General features: G+C 40.1%; 1 pseudogene; it reads right to left on the bottom strand.

The window, feature by feature from the left end:
• Positions 1-2522: 2522 nt before the first annotated feature.
• On the bottom strand, positions 2523-2701 carry LOC133849689 (5.8S ribosomal RNA; annotated as a pseudogene).
• Positions 2702-24162: the final 21461 nt, after the last annotated feature.

The raw sequence follows: 24162 nt of genomic DNA, 5'->3' as shown, positions 1-24162 counted from the left end.
GTTGGGTTTCCGAATATATTTCATCACGTTTCGTAATGTTGATTCGTGTTAGACGTTCACGTATTCGATCGCCTTGGATGTGGCGTTGCGTCACGTTTCCGTCCATTCGTTTCGTAACGTTTCGATCTAGTATGATGCGTTGCCCCACGACCTACGTTTTCGATGTGGGTGTTCGCGCGTTCATACGCTACGTTCGTTAAAGAGCGTATCACGTTTTCGTAGGACGACTTCGTCTCACGTTTTCGTGTACGAACTACGAATCGACTACGACCCGACCCCTCACCGTCTCTTCTCGAGACACGACCTCGAGAGCGTATCGTAGCGTGTTCGTTGCACGTTTTCGTCCTCGATCTACGAATCATTTTCGATTGCGACCCCGACCGCGATCCTCACCGTCTCGTCTCGATCTCGAGGCGTATCGTAGCACGTGTTCGTCATACGTTTTCGCCCTCGATCTACGAATCGTTTTCGATTGCGACACCGACCACGATCCTCACCGTCTCGTCTCGACCTCGAGGCGTATCGTAGCACGTGTTCGTCATACGTTTTCGCCCTCGATCTACGAATCGTTTCGATTGCGACACCGACCACGATCCCTCACCGTCTCGTCTCGACCTCGAGCGTATCGTAGCACATGTTCGTTGCACGTTTTCGTCCTCGATCTACGAATCGTTTTCGTTTGCGACCCCGAGTGCGAGACCGATTGCGACCCCGACCTCGGGGCGTGTCGGGACAAGCGATCTCGACTCCGACCCGAGGGCGTCTCGGGACAAGCGATTTCGACCCCGACCCGACTCCGAAGGATTTGTCTGACGAAACGCCCCCGACCCCGATCCCGATCCTTTCATCGCCCGTCTCGGCTCGCGTACGATTCGTCACACAAATCCACACTTGTCATTTCCACAGCTAACCCTAATTAAATTGCATCTTTATTACCCCACACTTGTCATTTCCACAGCTAACCCTAATTAAATTGCATCTTTATTACCTCACACTGACATTTTCAATAGGTTACCCTAATTAAATTGCATCTTTATTACCCTAAATTGACATTAATGACATGTACTTCCTTGTATAGAAATGTGCTATGTACAGAAACGGGTTAATTCAACTACTATAAGTCATCAAATAAATACACTAGACAAAGCCAAAAAAATAGTTTCGAATTTAAATTTTCGAGAAATAAAATGAGTGCAAGAAGAGCGCATCAGCAATAGCAAGAACAATACAAAAGCCGACGGCAGTTCTTGCATCTCAACAAAATACATACAAACATACAAATGTATGTAGTACATACTATGTACATACATACAATCGTGCCGGTCCACTCATAATTTTTTACCAAGTGTATCGGATACACTTACCCATAACCACCGGCACCGGCTTTACCCGAGTGCATAGAATCACCGATCGCAAATTGACGAATATGCCTCGGCACTTGCACAATAAGTGTCGGGCCTTTCTTGATACTCATACTCATACTCATGAGTATAAGCCTTTCGATACACTTATGCTCATGAGTATAAGCCTCATCATGAGTATGTGTATTTTTGGCTACTCACACTTATGAGTGCAAGTATGTATATCGAAAAGGCACATGAGTAACCGGTGCACCGGTTGAGTGTGTGTACCCGTGCCGTTCTCTGATATGCACACTATCGTTATAATATTGATTAAATATTACAATTCTAATGATGAATTTTCCATAACGGATATTCAGGTTCATCGGGCTTAACCTCTAAGGAGTTTCACGTACTATTTAACTCTCTATTCAGAGTTCTTTTCAACTTTCCCTCACGGTACTTGTTTACTATCGGTCTCATGGTTATATTTAGTTTTAGGTGGAGTTTACCACCCACTTAGTGCTGCACTATCAAGCAACACGACTCTTTGGAAACATCATCTAATAATCATTAACGTAATACGGGCCTGGCACCCTCTATGGGTAAATATCCTCATTTAAGAAGGACTTAAATCGTTAATTTCTCATACTATAATATTGACGTTCCATACACTGCATCTCACATTTGCCATATAGAAAAAGTGACTTAGTGCTGAACTGATTTCTTTTCGCTCGCCGCTACTAAGAAAATCCTTGTTAGTTTCTTTTCCTCCCCTAATTAATATGCTTAAATTCAGGTGGTAGTCCCATATGAGTTGAGGTTGTTTAATTACACTTATAGACAATTCTCTGCCTATTTTAAAATATACTATCTTTTTTTTTTGAAGGTCCATAATATTCACAAAATTATTCTCTATACCATATTCGTTAATAAGAGGCAATTCTAGTTTATAAAATAATATATTTTATGCTAGACATTCCTCAGTATTATTTGAAATGAATAAAGAACATATAATTCTTCAAATTTCTCATGCAACAGAGTTTTAGTATATTCATTTATTAATTCATATTATGAATATCTTAAGCGACAACTTTTTAGATTCACACTTATATTATCCAACAATATACAATGTGCTTAAAATTCCGAAAAATTTTAAACAACTTATTTAGCATAGTCTTACAACCCTCAACCATATGTAGTCCAAGCAGCACTAAAAAATTAATTAAAGTACATAACAGCATGGACTGCGATATGCGTTCAAAATGTCGATGTTCATGTGTCCTGCAGTTCACACGATGACGCACAGTTTTCTGCGTTCTTCATCGACCCATGAGCCGAGTGATCCACCGCTTAGAGTGATACATTTTTTTTCATTACGTCAATAATATTTTTATTGAAAGAAATTAAAAATACACCATTTTACTGGCATATATCAATTCCTTCAATAAAAATTTTTTTATACCTAAATAAATGTTGCGAAATGTCTTAGTTTTACATAATCGATAATAATAAGATATATGACAAGTATATTTTAGCTAAATTTATTTATTATGATCAACATATGTAAAGCGTTAACCTGCAAACAGGTACAACATTGTTTTTCTTTAGGTGTTGCGAACCAATGTATGCGCACAATACATTTTGCAACGCATGTATATTATGGTACATATACACGCAGTTTTTTATTTTATCCAAAACACATAAAACACTCTTAATACAGTATATAAAAATAATAATACATAACAAACGGTTTTTAGCTAATTTAAATTATTATATGTTGCATAATTGTATCTCATATGATTGAATAAAATATTTATATTTATTAGTTACTTAATTTATTAAAAGAGAAAAACAAATTTAATTTATTAACGGTTAGATGCATTAAAACAATAATGATCCTTCCGCAGGTTCACCTACGGAAACCTTGTTACGACTCTTACTTCCTCTAAATAATCAAGTTCGGTCAACTTTTGCGAAACAACCGCAACACACAAGGGGTCACAGTGATCACGTCCGGAGACCTCACTAAATAATTCAATCGGTAGTAGCGACGGGCGGTGTGCACAAAGGGCAGGGACGTAATCAATGCGAGTTAATGACTCACACTTACTGGGAATTCCAAGTTCATGTCAACAATTTCAGTTCACAATCCCAAGCATGAAAGTGGTTCAGCGGATTACCCGGACCTCTCGGTCTAGGAAATACACGTTGATACTTTCATTGTAGCACGCGTGCAGCCCAGGACATCTAAGGCCATCACAGACCTGTTATTGCTCAATCTCATTATTGCTAGACGCAATTTGTCCATTTAAGAAGCTAGTGTCCTTACAATGGGACCAACCAACAGGTACGGCTCCACTTATATAAACACATTCAAACACAATAAACATTTTACTGCCACCATGAATGAAGGCTATAAGCTTCAACACCATAATCCTGAAGATATCTATTTAATATATTTGAGTCTCGTTCGTTATCGGAATTAACCAGACAAATCACTCCACGAACTAAGAACGGCCATGCACAACCACCCATAGATTCGAGAAAGAGCTATCAATCTGTCTTACACACTTATGTTCGGACCTGGTAAGTATTCCCGTGTTGAATCAAATTAAGCCGCAGGCTCCACTCCTGGTGGTGCCCTTCCATCAATTCTTTTAAGTTTCAGCTTTGCAACCATACTTCCCCCCGGAGCCCAAAAGCTTTGGTTTCCCGGGAAGCGACTGAAAGAGCCATAAAAGTAGCTACACCCAATTGCTAGCTGGCATCGTTTATGGTTAGAACTAGGACGGTATCTGATCGCCTTCGAACCTCTAACTTTCGTTCTTGATTAATGAAAACATCTTTGGCAAATGATTTCGCTTAAGTTAGTCTTACGACGGTGCAAGAATTTCACCTCTCGCGTCGTAATACTAATGCCCCCAAACTGCTTCTATTAATCATTACCTCTTGATCTGATTAAGCACTCTAATTTGTTCAAAGTAATTGTAATGGCCCACAATAACTCTCGATGAAGAGCACTAATGCAGGTTTTTAAATAGGAGGAACATATGAAAAAGTACAAGTACCTAATTATATATAAGAACTCCACCGGTAATACGCTTACATACATAAAGGTATAGTACTAACTACAATTGTAAGTTGCACTACCCGTATGAAGCACAAGTTCAACTACGAACGTTTTAACCGCAACAACTTTAATATACGTTATTGGAGCTGGAATTGCCGCGGCTGCTGGCACCAGACTTGCCCTCCCAATAGGTCCTTGTTAAAGGATCTGAAGTGTACTAATTCCAATTACAGGGCCTCGGATATGAGTCCTGTATTGTTATTTTTCGTCACTACCTCCCCCTGCTGGGAGTGGGTAATTTACGCGCCTGCTGCCTTCCTTAGATGTGGTAGCCGTTTCTCAGGCTCCCTCTCCGAATCGAACCCTGATTCCCCGTTACCCGTTGCAACCATGGTAGTCCTAGATACTACCATCAAAAGTTGATAGGGCAGACATTTGAAAGATCTGTCGTCGGTACGAGACTATACGATCTGCATGTTATCTAAAGTTCAACCAGTGTAACGATCTTGCGATCGCTTGGTTTTAGCCTAATAAAAGCACACGTTCCAGAAGGTCCGTGTTTCAATTGCATGTATTAGCTCTAGAATTACCACAGTTATCCAAGTAACTGTTAACGATCTAAGGAACCATAAGTGATATAATGAGCCTTTTGCGGTTTCACTATTCATTCGTGTGTACTTAGACATGCATGGCTTAATCTTTGAGACAAGCATATAACTACTGGCAGGATCAACCAGAATAATGTTCATTTCATTATGTAAATATATTTAAAATATAATTACATAAATCTTCAAATATGTAAAATACATGACAACTCACAAATATTTTTGAATAATAAACGATAATATTCAATAATTGTATATATATATGTTATACTTGACATGTACTATACGAATGTGGCCACAATTAGATAGCATTCACGTTCGCTAGTTTTAATTCACAATTGTTTATATATATATATACTTATATATAAAATATATATGCACATAATCGTTCAAAAATATCATTTTATTTCAACTTACTAAATATATTATATCACACATGCATATTTATAATTTAAATTCAATTAAGAGGATTTTCAATTATTCACACAATATTATTTCTTTAGCTACGAAACACCGTCTTCTTTTGAAAAAGACATTTAATACATTATATGCTTATATAATATTAATAATTATAATAATAATTTTTTTAATAACATAATTATTACCTATTATGTAAACTCAAATATATGCATCCAATACATATATACGTGATGAGCACACACTGCCCACCATGTATAGGATTTTCAGCAACGCAGCGCACTACTTAGGTGCATCCAGCACAGGAGCTTCGTATGCCACACCACAGAAGAGCCCACTTACTGGCCAACAGATCCGACCAAACTTCCCGACACCCTGGACATGGCCCCTCTCCAAAGGATTTGATAGTGCCAAAGTCTTGTGCTCTTCTAACGCGGACCTTTTCTCCGACCATAGCGCAGTGGAACTGCGGTTGAACCTCCCTGCATTGAGAAAGGCTGCACATCCCAGGATGATCAAGAGGAGCACGAGACTGCAAGCCTACAAAGCCTGGCTAACGGAAAATGTCAACCCAGTGCGAGATCTTACCACCACAGAGCAAGTGGACAACGCCATCAACACATGCTTCCCCCAGAACCCCAATTTCTCCCAGACTACCAACGAGGGTCCTACACCTCTGGTCTACAGAGATTGCCTCGCTAGTAGCTGAGAAGAGACGGTTGTGACGAGTCTGGTTCCTATCCAGAAATCCAAGAGACAAAAGGGTATTTAACAGAGCCACAAAGCAGCTTAAGGATAAGCTCCTAAAGCTCAGGCAGAGCTCGTTCGAGGAGTTCCTGGCCAATGTTGACCCTGGAGACCCACAGCACAACCTTTGGCAGGTCACTCGTCATATAAAACGACCTATCAAGAGAGTTGCTCCAGTCCAGCGTGCTAGTGGCGCCTGGTGCCGCACAGAGCAAGATCGAGCTGAAGCTTTTGCGGAGCACCTCAGCGAAGCCTTCAAGCCGATAATAAGATGCACCGACCTGGATATCTCAGCTACGCAACGTGCCCTACAACTTTTAGATGAGAACACCAACAACAACCAAGACGAGCTAGCTCTGGTCTCGGTGGATAAAGTCAAACTTGAGATCGAGGGACTCAAGACGAACAAATCGCCGGGCGCTGATGGCATTGAAGCACTGGCTGTTAAGCTTCTTCCCCCTCCCTGCCTACAACTCCTTGCCAACATATACAGCAGGTGCTTTCAGCTAGGACATTTTCCAACCATCTGGAAACGAGCAGAGGTAATTCTTATACCTAAACCTGGCAAGCCTGAAGCCAATCTTGGCTCTTATCGTCCGATAAGTTTGCTGTCGATAATCTCCAAAATACTCGAAAGAGTATTCTTGCGCAGAGTATTGCCAGTGCTGGAAGAAGCTGGATTGATCCCGGATCACCAGTTTGGCTTCAGGCGTTCTCACTCCACCCCGGAACAATGCCACCGTTTAGTCAGAGCAATACTGGACGCATTCGAGGAGAAGAACTACTGCTGCGCCGTAATGCTTGACGTGAAGTAAGTTTTCGACAGAGAAACCTGCCTCAACCTCATTACACATTACTTCAATCTTACCTCGACAACAGAAGCTTTTATGTCAGATGCGGAGATGCGCGATCTACCACAAAAGGTATCAAAGCCGGTGTACCACAAGGCAGCGTCCTAGGCCCTCTATTGTACACGTTGTACACAGCGGACATGCCTACCCTTTTCAACGAGAACCTAACGGTTGCCACATACGCCGATGACACAGCCTTTTTTGCCACAGCACAAGCTCCACAGGATGCGTCGGAAATTATACAAAATCAGCTAAACACCATCGAGCCCTGGCTGCGGAGGTGGAACATCTCGGTAAACCCTGAGAAGTCCATGCGAACCACATTTACACTCCGCAACGGCAATTGCCCGCCTGTCAGTCTCAGGCGGTTAACATGGCGCACACACATCCTAAGGAAGAGAAAGCAGGCTGACGAGAGGCTGAAGCAATTCCAATGGCTCATTGGAAGACGCTCGAAGCTTAGAAGCAAACTTAAACTGCTCGTCTACAAAACCATCATTAAGCTAATCTGGACCTATGGCATCCAGCTGTGGGGCACTGCCGGCAAATCAAACTGCAGGAACATCCAAAGGCTGCAAAACAAGGCTCTGAGAAGGGTCTCGAACGCTCCTCCTTACCACGACAACAGCACCATCCACGAGGTACTCAGGGTTCCCTGGGTTAAAGATGAAATTCGAAAAGTGAGCACGAAATACATCAACAGGCTCCATAACCACCCAAACGCATTGGCCATCAACTTCTTGGACAACAGCCAAACCGTCAGAAGACTTAAAAGAAAACACTCCTCGACCTGCATATGGAGGATGATGATTAGCCCCCCAGAACCCTACCAACCATCTCTTGTGAGAATTTAATCGACAAGGCTACCTCAAAAAATTTAATTATTGTCCGTACAGACAGATTTTAAATAAATAATTATTGACGAAAACAAAAAAAAAAAACAAAAAAAATGTATAGGTTTTGTGACACGTTTTCTACAATGCTTTTATTTTATTTAGTATTACAATCTAACGTATTTTTTGTTGCACTAATTTAATAATACAACAGTAAAACTTCATTATTTTTAACTTTTTTAATCATATTGCCTTCTATATGATTATTTTCATATATTATTTATATATGACATGCCGGCAAGACTCACTCCATATACATAGTCATATATATTTCACTTGTGAAATTTTTCTCATATGACTTGCCTACTCGACATCACCACCCCTATATAGGTTTTGTGACACGTTTTCTACAACCAGCTCATTTTACTAAGGTCTACCACCTAATGTATCTTTATGTGGCACTAATTTAATAATACAACAGCAAAACTTCATTATTTTATTATCAATAATTTATATTAAATACAAGTACAATCGTAAATTGTTTAACATTGTTTAAAATTTTTGTCAAAGTTGAAATCGGTAGAACCTTATATCAAATGGCTGCAGTTCAATAAAAAATTCACCAAGTCCAAAAAAGTTTTTTCTCAAGATAAATTCAAAATCTTATTTCGTTATAATAATAAGCTGTATAAAATGCTATTTAAAAAATTTTTCATTCAATTTTCACATGTTGAAATTTTTGTCAAAGTTGAACTCATATATCGGTAGAACCTCGTATCATATGGCTACAGTTCAATAAAAAATTCACCAAGTTCAAAAAAATGTTTTCTCAAGTTTAACTCGAATTCTTATCTTATTATATTAATAAGCTGTATAAAATGCTATTTGAAAAGTTTTTTTCTTCAATTTTCATAAGTTGAAATTCTTTGTTAAAGTTGAACTCATATTTCGCTAGAACCTCATATAATATGGCTGCAGTTCAATAAAAAAATCACCATGTCCAAAAAAATTTTTTCTCAAGTTAAATTCAAAATCTTATCTCATTATATTAATAAACTGTATAAAATGCTATTTAAAAAGTTTTTCATTCAATTTTCACATGTTGAAATTTTTTGTCAAAGTTGAACTCATATCTCATGTCTTAATTTGCGCCACTAATATGATGGCGTCCTTTTGGCTACCAAATTCATGTAATTGCGTACCAAATAAATGCATATTTAAAAAACGCAAGCATTCTCTAAACATAGATATACCATGCATATTTTTAATTTTCGCCACTAATATGATGACGTCCTTTTGGCTACCAAAAAAAATATATATAACTAACGCATACTAAATAAATGCATATTTAAAATACACAAGTATATTTTGTACACATTATATATTATATAAATTTTCTTCTTATATGCGTAATTATATAACATAATTAATAATAATCATGCATACAATTTTGCATATTTATATATATAAACATATATACGTTTCCATATATACATCATACATATAATATTTTTTTATATATGCCTTAAACATATATATTTTATCGAATCGTCAAGCAAAGGATAAGCTTCAGTGGATCGCAGTATGGCAGCTGCTCAACCACTTACAACACCTTGCCTGTTATAAAAGTCGTTTACAATTGATTCAAGGCTTTGTCATTGTATTAAATAATGTTTTAATATATAACTAGCGCGGCACCAGGTGATCGAAGATCCTCTCAATTTACTATGTTATATGTAACATTGGCATCACATCCATCGTCGTCTATTAAATGAATAATAAACTTTTAATGGTTTAGAAGTCATACAATGCAAATTGCCCCTTATTTATCATTACAGTCCAGCACGGATTCGACCTTAAAGGCGTTCAGGCATAATCCAACGGACGTAGCGTCCTACCACTGTTCGCTCGAACAAGTATTGTGCCATTGGTCCGTACCTGCGGTTCCTCTCATACTACACAGGAATGCTGACGCAACAACGTTTTGTCATTAGTAGGGTAAAACTAACCTGTCTCACGACGGTCTAAACCCAGCTCACGTTCCCTTGCATGGGTGAACAATCCAACGCTTGGTGAATTTTGCTTCACAATGATAGGAAGAGCCGACATCAAAGGATCAAAAAGCGACGTTGCTATGAACGCTTGGCCGCCACAAGCCAGTTATCCCTATGGTAACTTTTCTGACACCTCTTGTTAAAAACTCTTTAAACCAAAAGGATCGATAGGCCGAGCTTTTGCTGTCTCTGTGTGTACTGAACACCGAGATCAAGTCAGCATTTGCCTTTTGCTCTATGTGTGGTTTCTGTCCGCACTGAGCTGGCCTTGGGACACCTCCGTTATTATTTGAGAGATGTACCGCCCCAGTCAAACTCCCTACCTGGCAATGTCCTTGAATTGGATCATACCTGAGTAATTGGAGTTATACCAAATTTTTAATTTAAGAATACATAAATGCACTCTCTCATTAATGAATTTGTTTGCGATTATATAACAAGCTAGTGATACTTTGATCAAGAAGCTTGCATCAAAACCAATACCATAAGATATAATAAATATATCCGTATAATGGCTAGGAAATGATACACGTTCCATTTAATCAAGTAAGTAGGGAAACAATAAGAGTAGTGGTATTTCATTGTCGATACTAAACCGAAATTTAATATCTCCCACTTATTCTACACCTCTTATGTCTCCTTACACTGCCAGATTAGAGTCAAGCTCAAAAGGGTCTTCTTTCCCCGCTAATTATTCCAAGCCCGTTCCCTTGGCTCTGGTTTCGCTAGATAGTAGATAGGGATATGGAATTAGTAGATTAACGTGAGCACCTGCCATGTTGGCTCTATCTCACGGTGCCCAGCACAGAGGACTCAATTTAAACGTCGATCAGCGCCCCCGCGAAGCAGTTCACAGGTACACATTGAAGAGCCAACTGTTTGGATAAGCTTAACCTCCTGTGTGGGGAGCGAGGCCCATATAAAACCTCTTCCGATCTATGGTATCACGGCAACCGGTTGTATTACGCAACTCCACGTCGAGAACTCCACTCTATCTGTATTTGGATGGTAAACCACAGCCACCACGATACTCCCCGAAGGGCCGCAACCAAATACCAGGACGGACATATGTCCGCGAGCACCTGGTTCCCGTGGTACCGGAAAGACCTCCGGTTAGGTTTCGTACCACAAAGGTACTACCAATTTTAACTCCAAACAGTTACGGGTTGGTGGCCCAAGTGGAAACATCAAGCATACAACATACATACGCTCCGATTAATTGCAACCCCACATTCATACATCTCGATTCACGCCTGCCTACCTAGCATTCCCATTCCCCTCACCTATACACACGCACGCATACACTATTCACACAATCATTCATTCCTGCCTCCAGGAACGCTCATCCGCCGTCTCGCAAATACAATGCGGGCAAATTCATTCAATTTACCTACACTAGTACTAGTGGAGTGTGATTGACTTACGTCAAACCCACCACCAGTCTGTCTGATCCCTAGCTCATCCATCACACGTATATCGCTATACAGTGGACATTCACACAACACATGCATGGCAGTCTGGCTGCCAAACCGCAGCGGCACTCCGGACTATCGCATGGGCTTTTCAAATGCAAGAATGCATTGGGGAAGCATGGCCAGTCAACAGGAATCCGAGACTCAGATTAAATCTGAAGTCTGGACGGTCTGCAGCAAAATTGACATCACGAATAAATTCGCGAGTCACCCGCCCATTCACACATACATCCCATCTGACCTGACAGTCACACAGAACACACTCTTTCAACAGCTTCTTACACCTATCCACTGCTAAGCTATTTACGTCACCAAGCAATACCTGCAAAGCTTCCGTAGAATCAGTGCGGCACACAGGCAAACAACCTAAAATAATCACACGCTGGCAAGCCAGCACTTTCTTTCTGCCCACCACAGTCTTTGCTGCCTCATACCACACAGACAGACCATATGCTGCACATGCAACAAATAGGCCGCTGTATATGGTACGTACAGCTCATCTGCTGAGGCCCCAATCACTCCGCAAAATGCGACGCACTTGTCCAACCACACTAAACAACCGCGCCCTGAGACCGGTGAGATGAGGCATAAAGCACATCCTCTCACCGAAAGTAATGCCAAGATATCGAACCTCAGTCACAAACTTTAAGCTCACGTCATTTAGTCTGACGACTGGAGGCCGACTACGGCAGACAATTTACTGAGTAAGTAACATTGCCACCTTCTAATCCGCTGCCAAAATGACAGCGACACTGTCGCCCCAATCGCAAACAATGCGCAAGCACTCCCTAGCACTTGCCTTAATCTCGGAGCGCGATTACCCATCAATCAATATGAGCAGATCACAGTGACACTCTCACATTTCCCTATTGCTGTCGCACGCCTGCCAGAAAAGTAGCTCTTTCATAGAGCCACCTCTCGGCAGCCACACTCGCTCAATTTTCTCAACACACTTGCCTAGCTAAGGTGGTCAAATGTACCCCTAAAATCAACAAAAATGCCTAAGACGCATCTGCTGGACCCCACTGAGTCCTTGACATACTGCCATGCATCCTCCGTACATCTACCTCTAGTGAAGCCATATTGTCTATCAGACATCTGGTATTCAACTAACTCGAGCAGCCTTTCTACCATGACTCTTTCTAGCACTTTTCCAAGCACAGGAAGGAGACTGATGCCCCGATAAGATCGAGTATTGCTCCTGATCTTATCTGGCGACTTCAAGAGCACCACCATCTTTGCACATTTCCATTCACTGGGAAAGTATCCCTCATTCACACACTCTACTCTGGAATCGAATTCCAAACACATTTACACATTTCCCCAGTTAAACCATCCATGCCGGTCGACTTTCTCGACTTTAACCTCTTAAAAGCCGCCCCCAATTCAGCTTCTCCGAGCGGTTCAACAAGTTGCTCCACATGTAGTGGAACCTCCTGTCTCTCCTCTCGCGGGAAGAACACATTCAACAAAGCATTCATACAATCCTTCCATGCCGTTAGCTGAAGTCCTCCGACATGCAAGTTGCCTAAACTAAGTTCCCTGCCTTTCCCTCTCGCTATTTGATAAACACGACCCCAGGGATCATGCTTATTGCGATCCACAAATTCACGCCATTCCGCCTCTTTCACACGTACAAGCATTTCCTTGTACTCATTCATACACCTACCATACTCTCGCCTTAGCTGAGCAGCGGCATTGGATATTCTCGCTCTTTGGAAACGTTTCCGCAGAGTTCGAAGTATCCTACGCTTAGCACTCAACTCACTCGTCCACCACTTAACACGCTTAAGATTCACCTTGCGGTGTCTCCGAAGCATGCTATCATTCACACTCGTCATCCGTCTATTCACACACATGACCGGCTCCTCTGTAACATACTCATAGCACTGAAGGTGCTAAGCGAAACTTGCGTTGCCGCTTCACATATAAACAGCTAATATTGGGCCCAATTCACACCACAAGTGCTGCACGAATTACCCCCAACACTTTCATTTGTTGTGGGAGTATATGCAAACTTCATCTCGATCGATCAACACGCACTCGGCTAGCGTTCTGATACCCAGACGAGTGTCTCGGCATCTTACTGAACCATACGGGGGACGACGCATTCGCATCAATACCAAGATGATGATCGGCCGTGATGGCAGATGTGTACAACAGCTGTACTCAGCAGAACACCTTGTGTGTTAACTGCCAGGAAAGATCGCACATTAGCTGACTGGGAAGGAGTGCACAGTGGTTCCACCCATAGACCAAAAATAAAAAAGTCATAACAACAAAAATTTACAAAAAGTAAACAAATCGTTACTAAAATGTCCAAGCTTCTTCATTGCAAACTAGATTTTTCTGGAAATTTAACGGGACATTCTAAAAATAGAATGCAAAGTGTGAACACGTCTTCAATTTTGCTGCAGCAACTGCGTTTAGTGGGCTTTTTGTCAAAACAAAAGTGAAGTTCAAAGTGGTCGGACGTTCGTAAAAATTCACCAAATTGAAATATTTAAAAAGGGTATTAAAGTTGAAGATATTTACTTTTACAAGATCTTTTACTGAAATTAATTTGAATTATTAATTATTTGTTATTGTTTAATTTTAATTAATACTAATTTTCAGTGAATTGTGATCGTCATTATCTCTGTTTAAGTAGATTTTTAGGTATGTTCCCCCCCGATTCCCCCTTTATGAGTGATATCAGTGCATTTGCCAATGTTTTCAGGTAATAAAAATGTCAAGTTCAGCTGCAGATTTTGGCAGATGTGTATATACTCATTAATAAACTCAAGCTATCTTACTGTTTTCAAGGTCAAATTTGCGACGCAATCTGCTGCTCCTTCTTTGCCTTTGTGATGTTTTTTTTGTGTTTGTGGACAATTTTACATATTCTTTTTTTCGCTTATTTTTATATTATCATTTTTTATTGGCGCTTCTTATAACTACGAGCTTTTACGCATGTACATCTTTGATCTTTGGTGCACAGAAGAGGGCACGAATGCAGAAAAAACTCGATAAGTAATTAGTTTACTAGAAGAAAGCAGAAAGGTTATTTAAATAGTCTTATACATATCTTGGATGCTAATAATCAAATTTTAGCACTGTAACTCCACCGGAAGTATTTTGGCGCACTATCGGCATATAAGCCATACTAAGGTTGTATGGGAGCTATAGGATATAGTATTCCGATCTAGACAATTTTTTTACTATATATACAAAATATTTTTATAGAATTTTGGGCAAAATTTCGTAGCAATATAACATCTAGAAGTATTTTTGGCCGCAACTCCCATACTGGCGGAACCACAGTGGAGTGGACTGTATACTAGGAGAGGAATTAGTGACTGTCGGGTCGGGTTGACTCGATGCAAGAGTGAATGATGACGACCCTTGCACGTAAAACAGCTGTGCGCACTTGTGCACTCGGCCAGGACATGGCCTCGTGCGAAACAATTTAAGCACAGCTTCTGTTGCTTGATATGGTTGACCCTTTCATTGACACCCATCTCAAGAAAGCGAGGGCACAATCGAATCGGATGATTCTCCCGGGAACAGAAATTGCAGGTCAGGGTCTTAATGGTCACCCTACTTTCAAAAGAGTTGACTTGCCTGGAGACGGGGGCCTCCTTGCGTGAGGCTCGTGGAACCGTCGGAGCGTTCGTGCTGGATGACACTTCCGCTATCCCTTCTAGGGTGCGATGCCGCTCTAGAAGAAAAGCGTTCATATCAACCCACGTTGGAATGTCGCTCTTATTTTGGATCGACTGTTCCCGAAGAGAAAGGGTCAACTTGAGGAGCCTCGAAGAACACAAGAAACCCAGGATGCAATCCCAATTCTCTGTGTTGATTTTCGAGTGCTCCAAGGCTGTCAGACACCCTTGAATGGTGCTCTGCAGCTCCTGAATAGCTGCACCCGACTCTTGCCCAATAGCGGACAAATTGAACAACATTCTCAGCTGACTATTTACGAGCAACCGTTTGTTCTCGAAACGCTCAGTCAAGCTGGACCACGCCGACTGAAACCCTTCATTTGTCAATGGAGACTTTGACACAATGGGATGGGCTTCACCGCTGGTCTTGGAGTTGAAGTGCAATAATTTCTCAACTTCCGACAGTCTCGGGTTCTGATGTAGAGAGCCGTGAATAAATCCCGGCAGGTAGGCCAGCGAGTGTAATCGCCTCCGAAAACTTCGGTGTCGCACGGAGGTAATCGACACCCAGTGGGCATGTATTGCACGGCTTGTGGTTGTACAGGTGTACGGGGGGTGAGCGCCTGGGATGCGTTGGCTATTTGCTCACCTAACTGAGCTGCACACTGCTCGTAGACAGCATAGCAGTACTCGTATTTGGCCTTTTCCCATAAGGAACGCATCTGGTCCCTTCGGACTTGGCACGTGTATATGGACGGGCTATCAGCCGAAGGATTGTTGACTCTCGCCGCAAAGTGACTGATACGATCAGTCGCGGCGATGAATTTCATCAACGCTGTGTCTATTATGTTTTGTGCCATCCTTCCCTGCGAGCGAGTGACAATTGGGAGTCGAGGTATTGGGACTGAAGGAACCTTGGTCTTAGGATCGGACGGAGGCTGTGTGACCAAGATCAGCGGCTTGGATTTGACTGCAAGCCTCCCTTTTCGATTGCGAATGAATCGGCGAAGTGTTGGATGCACGAAGAGCCGAACTCCTTCCTGGATTTAGGTAAAGGGGGGCTTATCGAGGTTCTAGCGGCGCTAGTAGAGGGCACGGACAGTCGAGCTTTACTTTTATCAGGTTTGCCCGATGACATGCTACGCAAAGAGGATGAGAAAGTAACTGGGCGCTCTTACAGTCCGACAAGGATACGGACTATATTTTCTCGAAAACGAAAAATCAAGAAAATATACCAAAAAAATACCAAATGGAAATTGTTTTTTTGCCTGAAATCGACCCAGATAGTAATACAATACGGAAAGAGCGTAGCAAACGAAAAATAAAAATACCGAAAAAATACAGGGTGCGCCATATAGACAGGACCTAATGAAATGTTGAATAACTCTTCCATTTTTTAGCCCATTTTGGAAAATAAACAAGATTCATTTAGGGTATAGAATGCCATTTATTGACAATTCACTCAGAATACAATATCGATCAAATGACCGCCTTCATTAGAAACACAAAAAGCGGCCCTTTTTTGGGCATTTCGTATTGTATTTGACAACATTTCGGGCGTAATAGCAGTTTCCGCTTTGATATTAGGTTTTAGTTGTTACTCTTCAAGTAGCCCCACAGAAAAAAGTCCGGTGCCGTCAAATCCGGCGAACGAGGAGGCCACTCCAAATCACCCTTTTTTGACACAACGCGTCCCGGGAACTTGCTCTGCAATTGAACGATTGCTTTCAATGTACAGCGCTACAATTTCCGCCCGATTTTTTGCTGTGAGTCGATCCATGTCTAAAATGGCATAGGCTGACGTTTCAGAATCTGGCTGGCTTGTCAAAATAGGCTGAAAAATGGCGGAGTTATTAAACATTTCAATAGGCCCTGTCTAGATGGCGCACCCTGTACTAAAAAAAATACCAAAGGCAGCGATGTGGTATTTTACACCCAAATGGGTACGGAAATAGCGGACACAGATGAAGAACGCAAAGGACGGGGGCGACGAAACAACAACAAAAGATGTTCGTCGAAAAAAAGAAACAACAACAAAAAAAAAATCGTACAAAAAAATACCAGAGAGCAAGAAGCTGAAAAAACAAAAAAGTATATATATATTGGTATTTTGAAACAAAAACAACAATTGTTTCTTAATTGCTGTTGGATTGGAAAAACAAAAAATAAAAATAAATTATATTATTTGTGCAGTGAAGTATGATAATGTATGTGTGTATATGTGTGTGTGTATGTCTGTGTATGTTTGAACACTGGCTGGAGTAAAGCCCATACACAGACAATTGAGCTGAGAGTTGCTATTATAGTACACACACAGAATATATCACTTGGAAAAGAATTAAAAGGGTCGGGTATGTCGAGTGCGACTACCGCTGCCCTGCCAATCTATTACTTCACTCGCAGAAGTACTTGTGCACGCTGTTACAGCATGCAAATCAGTATGTACGTATGTAAGTATGTATGTCTGCACTGCGCTGCCAAACGTTTGAGCAGGCGAAGTGCACGTATGTATGTATCCAGAGAGAGAGAGAGAGAGAGAGAGAAGTGCTGCTGCAAGCCGATGCGCTTGCGAACAAGAGAGAGTGCACAAAGTATGTGTGTATGTATGTATGTCGGCGATTATCGCTACATACAAATGTACATACATATGTATGTAAAAACGGACAAAATTAAATGCAATAAGAAATGCTGGTACACACAGCTTGGATTTTAATTATAAAATATGTGTTGCACTTTAGTAGCTCTCTTTTTAATAGTTTTCACTTTTCACTCTTAACCACTTGCACTTGCACTTAAAAAACATACATGCATACATACGTACGCGATTAGCGAAAAACAAAAATAATGAGTAAAATCAATAATAGTAAATATCTTGGAGTATAGATATTTACGACAGCAATTGGAAAATATGGAATAAAGGTCGTCCGGAAAATATGAGTAAATTTCCAAATCTTATATTTGGTCACCATACAAAAAAGAATGTAGAACGCCGGACGACCGTGGGGAAAGAGAGAGAGTAAAGAAAGGAGAAATTATTTAAAACTTATCTGCGATATGCTGGAAAAGCAAACGATGATGAGCGGATCCGGCTCGAAGGACCAGATGTTGTGGTGGCGCAGATAGTTTCCAGATTTCCCTTTCCCGAAATTGAATAAAAACACTCGCGTTTTCCATTTTATACATATATTTAAACTTTCGGGGTTTTACAATAAACGCACAAATAATGGGTTATTGGGGGTGACCGCTTGTCAACAAAAGTAGATCGATACTGAGAGGCAAAATGCCGAGGGCATCAACATGGTTTATAAATTAGATATAATTAATGTACCACGTGATTAAATAAATAATCAAATTTATAAATGTATGTTTCAACTTTTCTTTTTATTATTATTCATCATCATCTGCTACATTTTCGTTATGGGAGTCTGCTTTATTTTAATCGTGATCCTCTGCTTCATCATCTGTTGATGGTACGATAACCTCATCATCTTCTCTAATTTCATAACCAATGAAATTGTCCTTCACAGGACTCAATGCTATAAATTAACAAAATTGATTGATTTTGTTTTAAAAAAAGCTAAGTGCTTTATTTAAGAGTTGGATTAGAACTAACTTAAACAATCTAAATTATTAAAATTTAAAGCTTTGCTGCTGTCGCCGCTGTCGCTGTCGTTGTCGCTGTCGCTGCCGGATGTAGCCGCTGCAGTTGTCGCGCTGGGTGTTGGGTGTCCGAGGCTTGGTCCCACGGTTTGGGCGTTACGCAAGGTGCTGGACATTGGAGATGGTTTCTGCTGACGAGGCGCAAGTGGCTATGGTTATGTGCAGGTGCGCCGTTGGTTTGGTCGTTGCTCCGATGGTGTCTTATGCTGAATCGGAGCGCGTGTTGTCTCGGTGCATTGGAGTGCATTAGCACTGGCGATGCATAGCTATGGTTTTGATAATGTGTGGCATTGTGTTATCTCTTGTGTTGTCTCGGTGCATTGGAGTGCATTGACACTGGCAATGCGTGGTTATGGGATTTGGTAATGTGTGGCCTTAACTCCTCCACCTTTAAATGCGGACGTCCTCGGCCGCCATTTGAACTTGACTTTGATTTGTTGGTGGACTGTTTACTGGGTTGATGATTACTTTCGCTGCTCTTGATTTTAGAGCTCGAATTGCCAGTATGATTATGGACATCAGCAAGAAGATGTAAATACCAATGTTGGTGATTTTATTTTTCTTTTGGTCTTCCTTCATAAGCTGGATTTTTGCAGTGTTGTTGAAGTTCAGTTCCTTCACCATTTCCAGCGAAAAGACTTGTTCTATCTCGGTCTTGTTGCCAACGATTTGTAGCATGGGTGGTAAGGGATCAACGTGGACGTACTCTCTATTTGTATAAGAGGTTTCTTTTATTGTGATCGATGCATTTTTGGTTTGGACAAGGTAAGATCCATGCAGATGTAGTTGTTCTTGGTTAATGTTGATTGTTCCATCAAAGTCGTTCAATAAGATGATTCCGGGTAGGATTTCTTCGTGTTCCGGAATGTGTTGACTATTTATTCGCAGACAATTGGGTTGTTTCATTTGCAGTTGTGCAGCTTCGCAGGTATTGTTACTTAGGTCTATTAAATTTTCTCGTTTACATATTGACTTATCATTAATTGTTTCGCAAGTTTCTTTGATTCCAAATATTGTTTCATTACATTGAATTATTAGGCCGAACTTTATTTTATTAATTACATTTTCTTTTCTTATTGGTTTTATTAATATTCTTTGACAAAGGTGTTCTTCTATTGTGGGCAGACTGATAATATAAAGAATGTCTTTTCCGTTTGAAGCTACTTTAATTTTTGCGAATTCAAGTAATTCCTCTATATTTATGAACAAATTGTTAGAATTTTTCACTAACTTTTCAATGAATTGAATTTCGATAGTTGATAGTAGAATGGAATTTATTGTATTTGTCTTAGCCCAATTATTTGCATAAATCATATTTGTAAGTTCTTCTTTAAACATTTTCAATTTATATTTTAGAGTTTCTATTTCGATATTATTGTTTGATTGACTTTCTTTTTTTGTTAATTTTAGTATTGCATTTGTGCTTTCTCGGATTTCTTTAATTTTGTCGCTAAAAAGTCTGTTTATTACTACTTGCTTATTATTATTTTCTAATTGTTCATTCATTTTATTTAGGATGATCTCATGATCATGGTGGTCTGGGCTTCCGGCTAACCATTTCCCCAGGCGGAGCCGAGCATATTTATTGACCTTCGTGTTCTTATGTTATTTGGTCTTAACCTATTTAAATCGTCTCTTATTTGATTTAATTCGAGAGTAATGAATGGGGTGAGGTGATTCGGAAAAGATGAGTTGATGGAGTTTTCAAGTATTTGTAATGCTTCTTCATATTTTTGAATGTTGAAGACATGTATTATTTTGAATGAGCTGCTCTGAATAGCTGCGGGCCCAATTTTGATGGTCGCCAGTTGTGAATTGGTGTAATCTAAAATTGTCGCCGCTCCGAGGCATGACGGTAAAAATAACAATCCGTAAATATGAATTAATTTTTTTAATTATTTTTGTGAACTATCTTTCCTGATTTCGTTTTAATGGTAGAGTTACCATTTTCTGCAACTATTTCTTTTTTTATACCTCGAGGAAATTTTAGAGCCTAATCTTTTATTGATCTTGACGTAAACTTCTTCTCCTATTGCATATGATTTGGGGGTGGTTTTGCTGGCATTATGGTAATTTAGATCGTCTATTTGTGTACCTTCGATTTTGTTCCTAATTTCTTCCCTTTTCCTTTCTATTGATTCTGGAGTGTTAGTTATGTTACTTCTGAAAAAAGTTTCAATGGGTTTTTCTTGAGTTATTTAATGTATTGACTGGTTATATTCTTGGGTTGCTTTAAACAGTAGATCTGTGAAGGATCTAAGAATTTCGGTCAGTGTAGAATGGAATCGTTCTATTTGCCCATTGCTGGTAGAAGAATATGGCGGTGTCGTGAAAACAGATATGTTTAGTTGGTTTTCCAACATAAATTTGATAGATGCTGAGTTTAAAGCTCTTTCATTGTCCATTACGACTATTTTTGGTATCCCAAAAGCTATTAACATTTCCCTCAATGGAATCATTATGTCTTGGGAAGCTCTGGATTTTAGAACCTTCACTTGAGCATATTTGGAAAATTTGTCGATGCCTGTCAAGATATTGAGTTTTTCCGTGATATAAATGTCAATATGGATCAATTGTCCGGGGTATTGCGGAATTGGAGTGGATTGTATAGCGCCTTTCGGAGGATTTCTATCATATTTCGATTCTTTACATGTTAAGCATGTTTTGGCTATTGCAATTACTTTCTTATTCATCTAGGGAAAAAAAAATTTTCTGAAAAAAAAAAAATTTGTTCTTTATTTTCTTTAGCGTTGCGATGCGCTCTTTTATGTTCCTGTACCATTAAATCATTTTGTCTGCTTTCTGAATTTACGTCTTCTACTATACCCTGTGCGAACTGGATTTTATAAGAAATAAAATGTAATGGATAAAAATTTTGAATCTTTCCCATGATATTTTCGGAAATATGAATTCCATTAAGTATCTTGGGGTCTAATCTTTGTTTCATTATTTCTATGAGGTCTTTCTCTGTGTAAGATGGTCTTTTTATTATGTGTCTGTGATAAGTGGGAAATGGGATTTCGAAATTGTATGATGGATTATCATCAGTGAGTAGGAATAACTGGTTTTTGAAAACATTGATGGGGATTTCTACAGAGTATATCAGATTATTGGACGAACTATCGTCACTATGGACCGTTGCTGAAGAGGATAGAGTGTTTATCTCGTGTTTTGCTGGTGTTCTAGACAATACGTCTGCTACAATGTTAGAAGTGCCAGGCTTGTATTTTAACTCGTAGTTAAATTCTTCCAGGTAACTTTTCCAACGCTTAAGCTTTCCGTTATGGTTTTTGTTGCTTAGTGCAAAGGTGAGAGGTTGGTGATCTGTGAATATCACAACCTTAGCAGTACCATATAGGTAAGTTCTCAGGCTTTGCAATGCCCATACGATTGCTAGCATTTCTTTCTCGTTAACGGCGTAATTTTCTTCCGTTTTTGACAGGGTACGAGAAATAAACGTGATTGGTTTACCCTCTTGCTCTAGTACAGCTCCGATTGCGAAGTTAGATGCATCTGTTGTCAGATGAAATTCCTTCTGGAAATTCGGATAGCTTAGGCTAACATCTGCTGAACTAAGAGATAATTTAAGTTTGTTGAAAGCTTCGATGGCTTCTTGGCTTAGTTGAATCTGTACTTTATCGGATATTCTTGTTGAGACTCGACCGCCATCTCCTTTGAGAAGTGCGGTAAGAGGCTTTGCTAGTTTGGCATAGTCTCTTATGAAACGTCGGTAATATCCAGACAAACCTTAGAATGATCTTAATTCTTTTAGAGAATTGGGTATAGGGAACTCGGAAATAGCCTTAACTTTTTCCGGATTCTTCTTAACGCCATTTTTAGATATTGTGAATCCCAAGAAATTGACTTGTTTCTTAAAAAAATTCACAATTATCCATTTGGACTTTCATGTTCGCGCTTTGCAGCGTAAAAAAAGACTTGTCCTAAATGGTTTGCATATTCCTCCTCTGTTTTGCTAAAGATGATTATGTCATCTATATAAACATAACAGATCTTCCCGATATGATCTCTTAGCATGTCGTCTAGAGCTCTTTGGAAGATGGATGGTGAATTTTTAAGTCCCAAGGGAAGGCGAGTGAACTCGAACTTTCCTCCATTGACTGCGAATGCTGTCTTTTCAATATCTTGTTCTCTTAACAGAATTTGATGAAACCCGCTCTTTAGGTCGAGCACTGTGAAGAACTTGTTGCTCCCCAAATGCGCGATGATTTCTCCTATCTCAGGCATTGGGTATCGGTCAGAAATTGTTTCGGCGTTTAGCTTACGGTAATCACTTACAATTCTGTATTTTCTCTTTCCCGAAGCGTCTGCTTTCTTTGGTACAACCCAAACTGTACGGGGATCTAGAAGGTCTGATTATACCGTCGTCTAACATCTCTTAAAGCTGCCTTTCAACTTCTTGTTTGAGCGATATAGGGTATGGGTAGTGCTTGGTGTGAATTGGCTTATCTGACGAAGTTCGAATTTCTCCGACTACTTTAGTGGAGTATGTCAATTTTTCGTCTGGCAAATAGAGTTCTGTAATTTGCGGCCAATTTGTTTATTATTGTCCTTTGATTTTCGGACATATGGTCGGTACGAATTTTAATATTATTTACTGATTGAGCTGGAAGTTGCTGGATGCGAAATTGTCTGTCACCATTTACTCTAAGGATGTCGTTTCTGACATCAATAACAACGTTAAGTTGTTTCATGGTATCGTTGCCAAGGATAGCATGGAAGGTTTTTAGAGTTAGTAGTAAAAAGAATCGGATTGGAATATCGTGAAGACCAAACAAGTTGAAGAATGTGTGGTGAGTGATCGCTATTTGACCTCCTATGGAGTTTGCGAAAAATGTTTCTTTATTTGGTTTAGGGGAATCTATTAACGAAGGTTGAATGTAGTTCTGATTGGAGCCGGTATCTATTAAGAAATTAAGGTGTCTTCCGTCCCTCGTTCTACATTGAAAATATGGTAGTTAAACTAAAAAATTAACATCAGACAAGTCTGTCATTCCTATTTCGGATTCATGACGGGTTTGTTCCATATCGTCATATGAGTCTGAGAAACCTGCTGATTCCATGCATGCGTAATATTCTTGTTCAGCACTGTTGTAAGCATATGCGTCTGCATTTAAATCTTGTTCTGTTGGGTAGTCAATATAATGTTGCTCTTCAGCGTACTGTTCTGTTGGTTCTCCTGTATTGATATGGAATTGCCGTTGGAATTTTCGAGGTGGTCCCGAAAGTGGAGGGGGACGTTTTCCAGCGGTAAAATCTTGTTGTGGGAGATTCATATAATTTACTCTAGCTGAATGGATTGAACCATCGACCTCCATTGGGATTGGTTTTGGTTCTGGTTTTGGAGCTAGTGGGCGCGGAGGCGCTGAGTATAGTGGTCTATACTGAAACTGCTGTTGTGGTAATTGAGAAAAGGGTCTTGCTTGATTGGAATTTGATTGATATTGT

The sequence above is a fragment of the Drosophila sulfurigaster genome, unplaced genomic scaffold (genome assembly GCF_023558435.1).
Source record: "Drosophila sulfurigaster albostrigata strain 15112-1811.04 unplaced genomic scaffold, ASM2355843v2 contig_182_pilon, whole genome shotgun sequence".
Classification (NCBI taxonomy): Eukaryota; Metazoa; Arthropoda; class Insecta; order Diptera; family Drosophilidae; genus Drosophila; species Drosophila sulfurigaster.
Note: the sequence above shows the minus strand (reverse complement) of the source record. Positions and strands in the feature narration are given on the sequence as shown.